The 14,259-nt window shown below is 60.4% G+C and overlaps 1 protein-coding gene across 1 annotated transcript in view; it reads left to right on the top strand.

The window, feature by feature from the left end:
- Positions 1 to 10,276: 10,276 nt before the first annotated feature.
- The window catches only part of FBLN2 (fibulin 2), an 80,991-nt gene continuing 77,008 nt past the window's right edge, over positions 10,277 to 14,259 (top strand). Inside the window, exon 1 of the mRNA XM_065933992.1 lies at positions 10,277 to 10,297. The gene's annotated coding sequence lies outside the window, so the exon portion shown is untranslated. The remainder of the gene's footprint in view (positions 10,298 to 14,259) is intronic.

The following is a 14,259-nucleotide window of genomic DNA, read 5'->3' as shown; positions in this document are numbered from 1 at the left end:
GCGCAGGAGGAGCTGAGCTTTAGCTGCTCCATCCACAGAGAGAAGTGGATGGTGCAGGTTGGCACCCACTGTCGCTTGACCCGGGGTGCCTGACCGAACCGCCCTCGGCTGTCCGTTTCACCCATGAAATGGGGACATCTCAGCCTGGCTGGGGGGTCCCATGCAAAGGCCTTAGAACAATGCCTGGCCCTGGACAAAGGCTCCAGAAATGCGATGCGTGATCCTTACGGTTATAAAGCATCATTCCTGCGGGTTGCCGTCCTGATCCTGACGCCACGTCTGCGGTGAAGCAGGTTAGTCCCGTCTCCGAGCCGCTGTGTGTATAGGGAAGCCGTGAGCCCACAGACACCCCCACCCTCCCACCGGTCCCTTCCCCTCCTCCTGCCTTTAGCCTAGCGGCTGCCCCCAAAAGTGTAAGAAACAGGCCACCTGCCGGCCCCTCCGCTGCAGACGTGGGGGACCTACGGATATCGCCACATCCCAGCAGCCTCTGCGCGGATTTCGACATCCAGGCCAGGGCTGGGGGCAGGGCGGCCCCGCAGCTGTGAGGTCCAGCGGGGTTGCGGGGCGGCCACTCAGGTCCCCGGGGCCCGGCTGTGAGAACAAGCTGTCCCCACCCGCCTGGCTGCCGTCCCTCGCTGTTGTTTGGAGGAGACACAGGTCATCACACGCTGGCGGCCCCACCCTGCCTGCCCCTTGGCTCCCCTGGCCCCTTGACCTGGGACAGCCCCTGGCTGACCGAGTCGGACGCTGTGGTCAGTGATGCAGTCTGGGCACTCTCCCCCGGCCTCCTCGTGGAAATCAGGAGGATGGGGCGGTTGGTCTCCACGTGCCTGCCTGGCTCCGGGCCTGGGAGAGGAGGATGGGATGTTGGGGTGGGGGCCGGGGGAGGGGGCACTCGGGCTGTTATACTCCCGGTGGCATTTGAGAGGCCCTTTGAGGGAAGAAGATGCTCAGGTGGGTGTGCACACCCGTCAGTGGGATGTGCCTCGCCCCTCATCCGTCCTGACCCGGCTGGGCCTAGGCTGAGAAGCAGCTGCCAGGCTGTGGAAGAACCACGCGCCCCAGAAAGAGACAAGGCCTCAGGAAGGGGGGCGAGAGTCATTAACACTGGCCAGGGGAGCTTGTCCCAGGCCAGTTGGATCCCGGGGAGGACCCTGCCGGGGAGGCAGGGGCATCTCCAGGAGCCCGGTTGCAGGGCTTGATGACGAACACGACCCAGCAGGGAGACGGTAGCTGCGTCTGGGGCCCCAGGGTCACTGGCTCTGCGGGGCCCGCCTGCCGATGGGAGGAGGCGCAGGGCCCAGGCAGGGAGGGGCCGACTTGAGGGGTGTTGCAGAGGCCAGGCCCTGGTTCCAGTCCCGCCTGGACCTCGTCCCAGCTGTGTGATGGTGAGCAGGGCCCTTCCTCCCTCTGACTCCCCGCTCCCCGTCCACAAAGCCGAGGAGGAATGCCCCCAACGTGTGCAACTTGGCCCTGGTGTTCCCCAGCGGCCGGCAGGCAGGCAGGCAGGGCCCTGAGCCCCTGGCCGCCTCGGGCCTACTGCTCTGTCCAGGAGGCTGGAGGATGCGGCCGTGGGTGCTGATCGCACTGGCTCCAGCTCCCAGGACCCTGGAAGCCGCCAGGTCAGTTCCATGATGGGTGCTCTGCCCATGGGAACTTGGGTCCATCCCAGGAATGAGAGGGCAGAGCTCTGCCAAGCTCTCTCTGACCCGGGACGGACAGTGGGCCCTGCCTGCCTGTCCAGCGCCAGCGGCTGCCGGCCAGGGTCTACAGCAGACAATGGTCCTCCACCTCTGAGGGCTGGAAAGGGGAGCCAGGGGAGCCTGCAGGCTATGAGCAAATGTTTCCCCAAAAGACACGTGGAACTGAGCTGAATCGGGAGCTCCCTGTGGCGGCCGGACACATGGACCGGGCGGGAGGGGGTCACCCGCTGGGAGTGAGGAGGGGGTGTCCCGCCGGGCTTGGCAGTCAGGTGCAGGGCCAGGGGGCTGGGGCAAGGTATCCGGGGCTAGGGCCATGGCTCCAGGGGCCAGCCTGCAGCCATCTGAGATGCCCGCTGGGAAAGGGGGGCCCCGCGCAGACACAGCAAGCAGGCTCAGGATTGGTGGGGGCATGCCCCCCACGCCCTTGTAGACACAGCCGCCCCGGCTGTCCTCAGAGCTGGTGCCTCCCGGGAGTCCGGACAGGCAGCCCCCTTGGGGAGAGGCTGGCTCCCAGCACTGCCCTTGAACTTGACCTTGAGCCCCTCTGCCCTCACCGATGACTCCAGCCTTTCTCTGACACCGTGACTCCAGAGTGCTCGGCTCTGCAACCCCAGGGCTGGATGGTTTAGGACGTCGTGTGTAGACGAAGGCACCACCTGAGGGGAGTGTTCCCTGGAGTCAGATCAGGCGGGGTCCCTGTGGGCGACCAAAGGGGCCGCTGGCTGCCCCCACAGACGCCCGTGGGCTCAGGCGGGGGTGGCCTTCCTCCTGCAGCCTCCTTCCACTCCCGGGGGTGCTGGAGAAGCCTGGCCCCCTGATGCCCCAGCTCCCCTCCTCCACCCGGGCAGCACCAGGCTGAGACAGAGAGCTCTTCCCTCCATGGCGCCCCGGGGTCTCTGAAGAGCCCCCCACTTTGCAGCCCGAGCATCACAGATGTGGGGAGAGCCCTCCACTCTTCTGCGCCCCTGTTTCCCTAACTCGAGCTCCAGCCAGGCCATCCCTGGCTGGATGGAGATGGGGTCCAGGGGCGGGGGCGGGGAAAGCTGAGCTGGAGGAAAGGTGGCCAGCGGCCCAGGTAGGGACAGGGCTGTGCCTGCCTCGGGGAGACATCCCCCACCCGCCGAGGACAGCTTCCTGCCCAGCCGGCTCCACGGGGAGGGCATCATTCCAGAGATAACACCGTGGAACCCAGGTCAAAATCTCTAATGGGGGGAAGCTGGCAGTGCGGCCAGGGGCATCCGGGCAGCCGTCCAGCAGGGCGATCCCCCAGCGGGCCTGGTGCCAGTGCCTCTTCCTGACGTGGGTCCTGAGCTCGGGGGTCTCAGGCGAGGACAGACTCTTCCTGGGGTTGGGAATGCAGGGATCCTCGCGGTGGGCACGTGTGTGCGGTCATTGTGCTCTGCTTCCCACCAATACTAAATCTGGTGACCCTTGTTAAGGGTCCTGAGAGGAAAGTGAGGCCCGCTGGGTGATATACCTGTCAGCGTCACACCAGGTAAGGACGCAGAGAGCCAGGGAGAATGCTGCTGGCTCGGCGTGCCCAGGGACGCGGTGACATGGGGCTCAGAGAGTCCCCAAGCACCAGGGCCCGGGGTCCAGGCTGGGGGATTGGAGACATAGCAGGAGGCACGTGGGGACAGGGGGGCCCCCATCGTGCCAGATCTGTCCTGGGGGTTAGAATGTGCCTTTGTCCAGGAAGTGGGGTTCGGAGAGTGTTACTCGCTCAGTCGTGTCCGACTCTTTGCGACCCCATGGACTGTAGCCTGCCAGGCTCCTCTGTCCATGGGATTCTCCAGGCAAGAATGCTGGAGTGGGTTGCCGTGTCCTCCTCCAGGGGATCTTTCCAACTCAGGGATGGAACCCTGGGCTCCCACATTGCGAGTAGATTCTTTCCCGTCTGAGCCACCAGCGGGGCTCAGAGAGGTCAGGAGCAAACCCAGACTTGTGTGGCTGGTGTGTGCTCGTGAGGAGCAGCCCCCCTTGGGTGTGACACCAAAGCCCACGTTCGTGACCTCTCCAGCATTTTCTGCAGCTTATTCCGAGGGCTGATCGGCACAGGGCCTGGCAGGGGTCAACAGACGCTGGGCAGGCAGCCTGCTTCCTCCCAGGCCGTGGGGAAGGCCGAGACGGGGGGCCAGGGGCGAACGCAGCCGAACAAAGGGCTTTTATGTGCAGGAGGGTTTCTGGCCCGCCCGTCTGCGTGCAGGATTGGGGTCATCAGTTTGGCAGAGCAGGCACGGGTTGGTCCAGGCTGCCTGCTGGGCACAGCATCCCGGCTGGCGGGGGGGCTTGTCTGCCGGGTCACATCTCCTCAGCGGTGTGCTGAGGCCATCGGGGCTGGGGAGGTCAGAGAGAGACAGAGAGAGCCTGACAAGCATCTTTCTGGGGTGCGGGCAGAGCCAGAAAAGTCTCCCCCTCCGAGGCTCCCCCTCGATCACGCCCTGCCGTGCCACGACTCGGAGCGGGGGCCCGGCAGTTGCCCCAGGTGGGACAGAAGGTGAAGACCCTGCTAATCGGTGGTCCAGCAGGGGCACCCAACAAACCCAGAGAAAGCCTACAGCCACAGGGCCTGAGCGGTGGTCCCGGGGCGAGGCCTGGCGAGCAGGACTCTTTCTCCAGAGCTACTGACTTGCCAGAGCCATGCAGAACGTGGTGGGCTGGTAGGAACAGCACCCCCACCCCCGCCCTGGCGCAGCCAACATGGGGGCCTTGCCTGTGCGTGAGTTGAATCAGTCATAAAGGCAGTCTGCTTTTTATGATCACCGTGCTCCAGAAATTCTGCAGTGTTCTGGATAAAGTGCTTGCCTGTGTTAAACCATCACTGTGGATACGGTCGCTGGTGTGTGTGTTTTCACGACGCACCTTTTCATAAGCATCACGTCATCCGTGGAATTGAACTGAACTCCCTGCGATCCGGCTGCCCTGGCTCCTGAGGACTCAGCTCCAAGCACATGTTTGGAGGGTTAAGTCGGTGACGGCTCTGCACCCTCAGGACACATAAGGTGCGTTTGGGGTCTCTGCTGTCCGCCGTGCACCTACTCCTGTGTTTGGTCGGTGGATTGGAAATAACCAGTTCCTGCACCGTGATTATAGTGCTGGGAGCAATAGAAGCTGACTCATGTCCATTCTGCATGACCGCATGCAGCTTTTATCCGGATCTAAGGTCTCAAACCGTGGGATGAAAAATGCAGATTCTGAGCGAAATGCTTGCACTTGGCCGGTGCACATTTTTGTTCAGACATAAAATATTTCCATTTCATGATTAAGAGTGAGGTGTTCAGCAGATATCTGCACACCCACGTCTATAGCGGTATTCTTCACAGCGTGTTGTTTTCAGTCGCTCAGGCGTGTCCGGCTCTTTGTGACCCCAGGGACTGCAGCACACCAGGCCTCCCTGCCCATCACCAACTCCCGGAGTTTACTCAAACTCATGTCCATTGAGTCGATGATGCCATCCAGCCTTCTCATCCTCTGTCATCCCCTTCTCTTCCTGCCCCCAATCCTTCCCAGCATCAGGGTCTTTTCCAATGAGTCAACTCTTCACATCAGGTGGCCAAAGTATTGGAGTTTCAACTTCAGCATCAGTCCTTCCAATGAACACCCAGGACCCATCTCCTTTAGGATGGACTGGTTGGATCTCCTTACAGTCCAAGGGACTCTCAAGAGTCTTCTCTAACACCACAGTTCAGAAGCATCAACTCTTTGGCGCTCAGCCTTCTCTATAGTCCAACTCTCACATCCATACATGACCACTGGCATAACCATAGCCTTGACCAGACGGACCTTTATGTGTATTTTACTACAATTATGTGTTACGTATAAAATGACTACAATTTAAAGGCAGTGGCCATGAAGTTCCCCATTGGCGCCGGGGCCAGTGCTACCTGCTCCCAAAGCCCCGGGGCGCCCAGCGCTGCAGCGGGACTCGGGCTCTGCACTCGGTCCCACCTGCCGGGGACCCAGCGCTGCTCTGGGAGGTCCGTACGGTGATGGACCCGGCCGGGAGGTGCCCAGTGAGCTGCTGTCTGGGAGGGCGATCGGGGTTGGGGGTGACTCTAGACACTGGCGTGGGCTTGTCCAGCAGCTCTGCCTTCAACCTGCTGCAGTGGAATCGATACATTCCCGCACTTTGTCTGGTCACTCTCAAAGCCAGTCTGCGCGAGAACATTGCCTTCGTTAAGCCCTGTTCTCCGCGCCCCCTGAGATGACGGCATGGCCTCCCGCGTCTCTGTTGCCTCGGTAACGGGTCCTCCTGCCCTCCAGGCTTGCGGTCCTGCTTGGGACACGCTCACACGCGATGCTTCTCTCTGCGGAGGCGGCTGGGTTTGCTTTGCTCACCTTTGTTCAGGACCTTCGCGTCCGTGTCTCTGGATGAGGCTGGCCTGTGCTTGTCCTTCCTCCTAGCTGGGGGTCTTCCATTTCTCAGCCCCCTCCCCTGCCCCGGCCCCGGCCACGCTCTCACAGCTCAGCTGTCTAAGCCCGTCGGGGCTCCAGGACCGAGGGCAGGCCATCGCTGGGGGTGCTGCTCCCAGGGTCTGGGGGTCTGAGCCCCTCTGTGTAGCCTGGGGGTCCTGGGGTGGCGGTCCTGTTGTCTGAGGATGGTGCTCACCAGCAGTCACCAAGCGGGCAGAGGCTTCCTCAGTTTGCCGGGCATGTGGGGGTTTAATGGGGGGGCTCCTGCAGCTGAGCTGCAGCCTGGCGCCCCACGAATCCCCGGTCTCTTCCTTCACGAGGCCCAGCTTCCTAATTCACCGCCACTGGTTCAACGAGCAGCCTGCACTCCTGGGCGGACAAGGCAGTGAGTCCTTTTCCTTCCATCCTGGCTCTGCTGGCCGGCTGTTCCCTGATCCCCACCTCCAGCAGAACCCAGAGGGGTCAGCTGAGGAAGGCGGGTTCAGGACACCGAACCTCCTCCATCGTGTGCCCTCCGGGGTGGGACGTGGCCTGGGGCAGGGTGGGGAGGGTGTGGCGGCCTCCGCCTGTCCCCACCTCCTCTGCGTCCAGCCCGCGGAGGCCGGAGGTTGCAGGGAGCAGGCCGGCGCCCGCCTCTGCCGCCCGCTCACTGCCGTCTCCGCAGCCCCCTGGGCTGCCCTGAGCTGCCGTCAGGGTCCCTGGCGTGGCCTCCGTCCCAGCCATTGCATTTGTGGGCATGTGAGAACCTTCCAGAAGCACTGTTGGGGAGAGGCCCCATCTGTGGAGAGCGCTGATCCAAGGGCAGCTTCCCCATCCTCTCCGATGCTGCCCCAGCAGGGTGACCCCGGGTCAGGCGTCCCTCCAGCGTGGGGAGCTGACCTGACGGCCCGAGCCTGGCCCCTTCTAGCGCTGACCATCGCGGGCACCAGCGACTGCTCTCTGCCCTCCTCTCCCCTGCACACCTGGGCCCGGGACCTGGGGCTGCCGGGATCCAACCGGGAGTCACAGGCCTGCGTCCTGGCAGGCCACACGGTCTGGAGATCCGGCTCTGGGGGCAGGTTTGGGGTTGCCTTGACTTCTGGGGAGGGGAGTGCGACTTATGTCCTAACAGCAGAGCCCTCCCTGGTTGTTGAGCCCCCAGCCCCGCCATCCTCCCGCTCCACTACGAATTCGGATGCGTGGTGGGTGCTCCTGTGCAGATGGTGGGGCTGCGGCTTTCCCGCTCTCTTTAGAAGGTGGGGTTTGGGACTTCCCTGGGGGCCCAGTGGCTAGGATTCTGCCCTCGCTCAGCCGAGGGCTTGAGTTCAATTCCCGGTCGGGGAACGAAGACCCCACATGCCGAGTAGCATGGCCAGTATAAAAAGAAAGAAAGAAAAATATGCAAGAAATTCATAATCTGAATCTATCATAGAACGTGGGCTTCGGCGGGCCTCTTTGTCCTTCACTCTGGGTCCTGGTTACTAGTTTCTGCAAAAGCCGCTTTCAAAAAGCAAAAAACGGCACAGATAAGGCGGTGACTCAGCCCCGGGCACATGCGGTCTCCTGATTAGATCTGAGGGGCTGCCTGCCTCCAGATTCCCAGATAGGGTAATCCCTCCGGCAGCTGTTTGGTTCCACATCTAAGGACACAAAAGATGACTTGGAGCAAGGATTCAGGCAGGAGGGGTGACCCAGAAAGCTCAGAGGGGGAGGGGAGGGGGAAAGTCACCAGCAGGGGCGCGAGTCACCCCGGGGTAACTGGGGCGCAACCAGCCAGGGCCCCCGAAGTGACTGCGCGGGGCACTCCTGAGAACGGCCCCGGTGGGCACCGAGGAAGCCGGGTGTGTGCCTAGCCATCCCGCCCCTTGCTGGCTGAGGCTCACGCCGCAGCACTGGGGTGGCCCTGCACACACACACGGGCCAGGTGCAGCCCTGAAGCCAGAAGCCACACGTGTGTGCAAGGCTGACCCCTGGGGCTGCCATGACCTTATGCACGGGCTGAGGGCTAAGGCAGGGTGTGGTCTGCCATTGGGCCACTCCGCTACCCTCTGGAGACCTCATCAAAACTCACATAAACAGAGCTGGGAGGACATCCCAGCTCCCACGCGACCCTGTCTTGGGGTAACTTCTTACGCCCCCCCGCATCAGGCTGAGCTTGCTGGATTTTCATGAATCACACAGACTCATGAAACCGGCCCCCAGGTTAAGATTCAGAACCCAGGGACTTCCCCGGCAGTCCATTGGCTGTGACTCTGTGCCTCCAACACAGGGGACACGGGTTCAACTCCTGGTCGGGGAACTAAGATCCCACATGCCATGCGTGTGACCAAAAAAAAAAAAAAATCCAGAACCCAAGAACCCTTCAGAAGTCCCTCCGTGCCACCTCCCAGTCCTGACTACCCTTAGGGTCCCGCTCCCAGCTTCTAGCCGCACAGATTACTTTTGCCTGTTCCCGAACCTCGTGAAAGGGGCCTTCTCTGTGTGGTGTTTGCGCCTGACTTCTGGGGCCGCGTTCCTGAGTGATGTCCATGTTGTCCCACGTGTCTGGGAACTGTTTGTTTTCACCGTGATACCGTCTGCAGCTGTGCGGACGCACCCTGACCCCCGTATCCATCCCTCTGCGGTGGGCATGCGAGTGACTTCCAGTTTGGGGAAACAAGGGCGGCGCTGGTGGGGACCGTCTTGTCCGGCCGCTGGCGGACACACGCCCACCTCCTCCGCAGGGGAGTTTCGGGTCATCCAAGTTCAAGTGCTCAGCTGTAGCCAATTCTTCCAAATGGTTTCTGAGATGACCGTACTGCGTGAAGCTCCCACCCATGGCGGACAAGGATTCCAGCTGTGGCTCCTCCAGCCCACACTGCAGACTTATGTCTTCGTCCGACCAACCTAGTGGGCGTGGGGCTTATCCACAGGCACCACGTCCTTCTGACCCCTGCCTGCCTTCTCCACGCTTCAGAGACAAGACAGAACAGAGGCCCAGAGAGGGAGGCCCTGGCCCCACATCACACAGCGTGCGGGCAGCTGGCCGGGGCTTGAGCCAGGCTCTCGTGGAACGCTTTCTGCCAGCCGGCAGGAGGCGGGTGGAGGGGACGTGGGTAGAGGGGACGTGGGTGGATGCTCGGCAGATTTCCGGACGTGAGGTGGTGATCGGGACTGAGGCCCCCTCCTCCCCCAGAATCCGTGCAGCCAGCCGGGTGATGAAAGCTGCCCCTGCCCGTCCTCTGATCAACCAAAAGGAAGGCACTGTGCCCCGTCTTCCCAGGGCAGGACCAGGGGAGGTTGAGTGGACGACACCCCCGCCCTGGCTGTTGAGACCCCAGCAGGGAGCCTCCGGGCAGTGCAATGGTTTGCAGTCCAGCCTCTGCCCCTCCCAGCAGCATCCCAGGACCTCTGACCACGATCTCCAAGGCTCTCTAGTTCCCTGTCCGCTCAGCAGGCCATGGGCATGAGCCCTGCATGAGTCAAGGTGGAGAGCACGCCTCCTCCAGCGCCCTCGGGCCCACAGGAGACTCGGACAGCGGGGCCTGGAGGCTGAGGGGGGCTGGGGTGCTGCCCGCCAGCAGCCCCTCCCGCCACGTGTTGGCACGTGGCTTTGCTCAGCTGCAGCCAAGCTGCTGAAAGAGCCCAGAACACGGCCTCTTTGTCTGATCCCAGGTCTGCCTGCCCTCCGAGACTGAAGCTGTGGGCCCGACCTCGGGCTGGCCACCCACGGCGTGACCTGTGAGGACAGGATTGCCGGGACAGCCTCTGTGAGACGGGGAGACACGGGAGACAGGAGGGCGCCTGCAGAGCTTAGTCCGGGAGAACCGGAACCCAGCCCAGTGCCCGGCCCTTCTCCAGCCTGGCGGCCCGGGGTCTCTCCCGGGTCTCCGTCAGTGCCGCCGCCTCCTTAGGCTCCCCAAGTTGCCTCTGTCCGTCTGAGTCTTCCACGGAGCTTTGCTGATCTGCTTCTGGGCAGCTACGTTCCCACTTAGGAGGCATACACTTGTGAGCAAAGGGGTCATGCTCTTGACCCTCGGGGAGTCTGCTGTTCAGTGGCAAAGGCTCATGAGCCTGTTGACAGTTACGGCTCAAGAACAGTGCCTGGAGACAGGCCCTGCGGCGCCACCGTCCGGGTAGGGGTGGGCGGAAGCCAGGAGGGCTCCCTGGAGGAAGTGGTGTTTCAGCTGAGACACGAAGGCGGAGAAAGAAGCAAGCAGGTAAGGAGGTGGGGCCGGTGGGGAGAGGGAGGGTGTTTCTGGCAGGTGTCACAGCACAAGCAGGAGCTGGGAGATTGCAGAGAGCAGGGTGTGGACAAGTAAGTGGATACAGCCCCACAGGCGCAGAGAGGAGGGGAAACTGTGAGAGGAGAGTGAGACACGCTCGGCTCCTACTGAGGGTAGACGCCGATCAGAGCCCAACCACTCGAGAGCCTTGCCGGCCTGGCCTCGGGCGTGGGCTTTGCTCCAGGGCCCCCAGGGAGCCGTGGAAGGGCTTAAAGGCGGGGAGTCACGTGGCCAGACTGCGCTTTACAAATCAGTGATTGCGGAGAAGAAAACAATATTTTCGGGGGGCGAAAGGCCTGAGCGGAAACTTCACTGAAGAGGAGATGCAGACGCCTGGCAAACATGTCAGAATCCTCATCCTCATTAGTGACCAGGGACATGTAAATTAGAACCACGCTGAGACACCATTTCACACCTACTACACGGGCCAGCGTTAGCAAGGGTCGGCGAGGGGATGCGGCGACCCCGCCGCCGGCAGCAGCTGGCGGGAGCCTGTGTGGGTGCAAACACTTGGAGACAGCAGTTTGGCTTGAGCTGGTGGACTTGCAAACGTGCACCCCCGTGACCCGGGCTGGACGCTGGCCTTGGAGGACTAGTACAGATGTCACTGGAGCAGCCAGAGCCCTGTCACGCGTAGCAGGGAAACCAGACCACAGCCCGGAACATCCAGACAGCAGATTCAGCCTGTGTGCTCACCCAGAGGTGGTGGAATATTACACAGCGCTGAAAGGAAGCGCAGACCGGCTGTGGACTAACATGCGCATGCTAACTGATGCAAATAGGGACGTTTACAGGGTGTCTGTTTAGGTCCAGTTCAAAAACAACCCAAACGACATAACCACTTAGGGATGTACCCAGAGCTGGCCACTGCATTTAAGGAAACCCAGGGAGATGCTGCAACCGGGCAGGGGCCTGGGAGAGGCTTTCTGGATCTGGTAGACCCCGTCGTCCACAATCCCCCCCTTCTGGTATTTTCACAAAGTGGGAATCAGCCACTGGGCTCGTGTCACATTCCCTCCTGCTGGCTTCACATTTTTGCAATGGGTGTAACCTGCTTGTTTTATTATTAGTCACCAGCCGCAGGCGACGGCATTCCTATCAGGCCCACGTTTGTTTCCACGGGGCTGCCGGGGTTCCTGGTACCCAGTCCAGCTGCAGTCAGCGGCCATGTGAGATGCAGGAATCTCTGCGCTCTCACTGGCTGGTGGCTCAGGGCTTCGTTGGCTGAGAGCCAGTTGCTGATGAGTTCGATGAAGTCCCCAAAGTGTCTGTTGGGGATTTTACAGAGAACATGCTTCAGAAATGTGTGCTGTGGGGGATTTTACAGAGAACACGTTTCAGAAATGTGTGCTATTATCTGACAGCGTCTGAATCGAATGCAGAAGAAATCAAGCTCAAACACAAGAATGCAAATGCAGTCACCCTGTCAGGGTCATTCACGGATTCCTCTCCAGGATCTGGCAACGGCCCCCAGTTTCCATTGAGAGGCTCACTCACACACCCAGGCTTTTGGGAGAGTATGATCGGGGCCTGAGCCAATCACCACAGCCTGTTCCTCTGGCTGCAGTGATTGGTCCAGGGCTGAGCATCCGACTTAAGCCCCTCCATCGGGAGAGAACCTTAAGGCCAGTGGACTATTGCTTCATTTCGTCTAGACGTGAAAGGTTGTGGGCTGGAAATTCTGGGAATTTTGGTCACCAGGAGAGATGCTTTGGGTGGAAAGTGGAGGAGAGGAGGGAAGAGCTGAGAGACGAGGGGGAGAAACTTGTTCCTGGAGACATTTGGGCACCTGGATCCAGCGATGCCTGAAGTCCTCCTCTCTAAATTGTTCCATTATGGAATTCATTACCTCCCTTTTTCCCCCTCTTTTTGGCTTCAGGCCCCTGTGAGTCAAGTGTTCTGTGGCTTGCAGCAGAAAGTACGGACCAGCACCCCTCCCAGCTCATCAGTGACACCTCTGGGACCAGAAACCCGGGAGTCGCCCCACCCCTCCCTCTCCCCAGCTCCCAGCCCAACCCAGGGCTCGAACCCACGTCTCCTGCATCCCCTGAATTGCAAGAGGATTCTTTTAACTGCTGAGACACCAGGGAAGCCCCAACCTTCTCAGGATCTCCCATTAAAATCCTCTGGCAGTTCCTCATAGCTCTCCGAATAAACACCACATTCTTCTGACAGCCCCCTGGGCCTGTCACCACCCTCTCCTCTCACCACCCTTGCTTGAGAGGACTCCTCAGCTTTGTATGGTCAGCCGGGCAGCTGAGGGACACTGCGGTCACTGTGTTGGTGCTTCAATATGGTCACCCTAAATAACTACCTCCAGCGTGGGTCACATCACCTGAGGTCTAAAGGTTGGAATGTGGAAGGTGAAAATTCTCTTTGGACCATGTAGACAGCCTCTGGCCCAGCCCTGGGAGAGGGCCAGGCTGAGTTGGTCACAGGGTACCAGAGGAGTTGGGGTCGGTCAGCTTGGAGAACAGGCTCCTTGGAGCTCTGACCGAGGAGTAGCAGAGAGGCCTGCAGGGACCGGAGGGCAGAGCGGGGACCCAGGAAGGAGTCGCCTTCCTGTGTGAGGAAGACGTTGCTCTCCACACCTAACAGCCCAGTTTCTGGCTCCTTCTTTCGAATTCAGCTGGGACAGGAGGATCTGGTCTGCTCCACTCAGGGAAGGGTGTTCTGGGCCCTTTCCCCCGGCATCGCTATAACCACCTGGGGTCCGGGGTCTCAGAGCTGGAAGAGGAAACCCAGAGCCTGCTGGGCTGTGTCTGTGGACTGGGAGACCTAGACTCAAGGGCGTGGAACTCGGGGTGCGGATGGGGTGGGCACAGAGCTCACACGAGCTTCCTGGTGGGAAAGAGAGAGGCGGGTTTGCATCCAAGTTCAGGTCTGAGTCTCAGCCGTGTGGTGGAGAAGGCCGCAAAAGAGGTGGCTGTATCAGAGGTTCATAAGCTACATGAAGCTGTGGACTGTGTTTCTTGTTGTTTAGTCCCTAAGTCGTGTCCGACTCCGCAACACCATGGACTGTAGCCCACCAGGCTCCTCTGTCCATGAGATTTCCCAGGCAGGAATACTGGAGCGGGCTGCCGTTTCCTTCTCCAGGGAATCGTCCCGACCCAGGGATCGAATCCACGTCTCCTGCTTTGTAGGTGGATTCTTTATCACTGAGCCAGCAGGGAAGCCTGTGACTATCTTAATTACTATCTTTACCATTGTTCCCAAAAGTTTCAGCCAGGAGGAGGGAGCCCTCAGCCACTTTCTGCTGGGGGAATCCTGGGTCTTGCTGGAGTGATCCTGCGTGAGGCATTCCCAGGGCCACTGAGAGCATCACCTCCCTGAACTCCTCGGTACCCACGGGCCGGTCAGGTGGGTGGAGCCCTGCTGGGTAACTGGAGGTTATTTGGAGCCTCAGAGGCCAAACTTAATGATTTAAATAGAGACGTGTTTTCCCTCCCACGTTCCCAGAAGGGGAGGCTTCAAGGAATTACTGGAAATTCCTGTCCCTCAACAAGTCATTGTGCTGAGGGCCCAGCCACCAGGGATGTGGGCTAGGGCGGCCAGAGACGGAGGGGTTAGATACGAGGGTGACAATGGATGAAGGCTGGATGAATGAAAAAAGAGCGGGAAGAAAGCACAGGTTGCTTGCTAGTCCTGCTTAGAAGGGAGAAATCCTTCCGAAGCACAAAGGAAAACACTGGAAAGTTGTTCTACATCAAACTTTACAAGTTAAAGAAAAACTTGACAAGTTCTACATGTTAAAAAAGAAACAAGCTTAAAACAAAGGTGTCTGCAGCAGGTACTTGGCAGACTAACGGCCAGCACTCCCACTATACAGAGAACTCTCAAAAATTATTAAGATGAACACCTCGATGGTGAAAGCGAATGAAGAACAGGTTCATGGA

This window comes from Muntiacus reevesi, chromosome 4 (assembly GCF_963930625.1).
Source record: "Muntiacus reevesi chromosome 4, mMunRee1.1, whole genome shotgun sequence".
Lineage (NCBI taxonomy): Eukaryota > Metazoa > Chordata > Mammalia > Artiodactyla > Cervidae > Muntiacus > Muntiacus reevesi.
The sequence above is the reverse complement of the archived record's forward strand: the minus strand, read 5'-3'. Positions and strand labels throughout refer to the sequence as shown.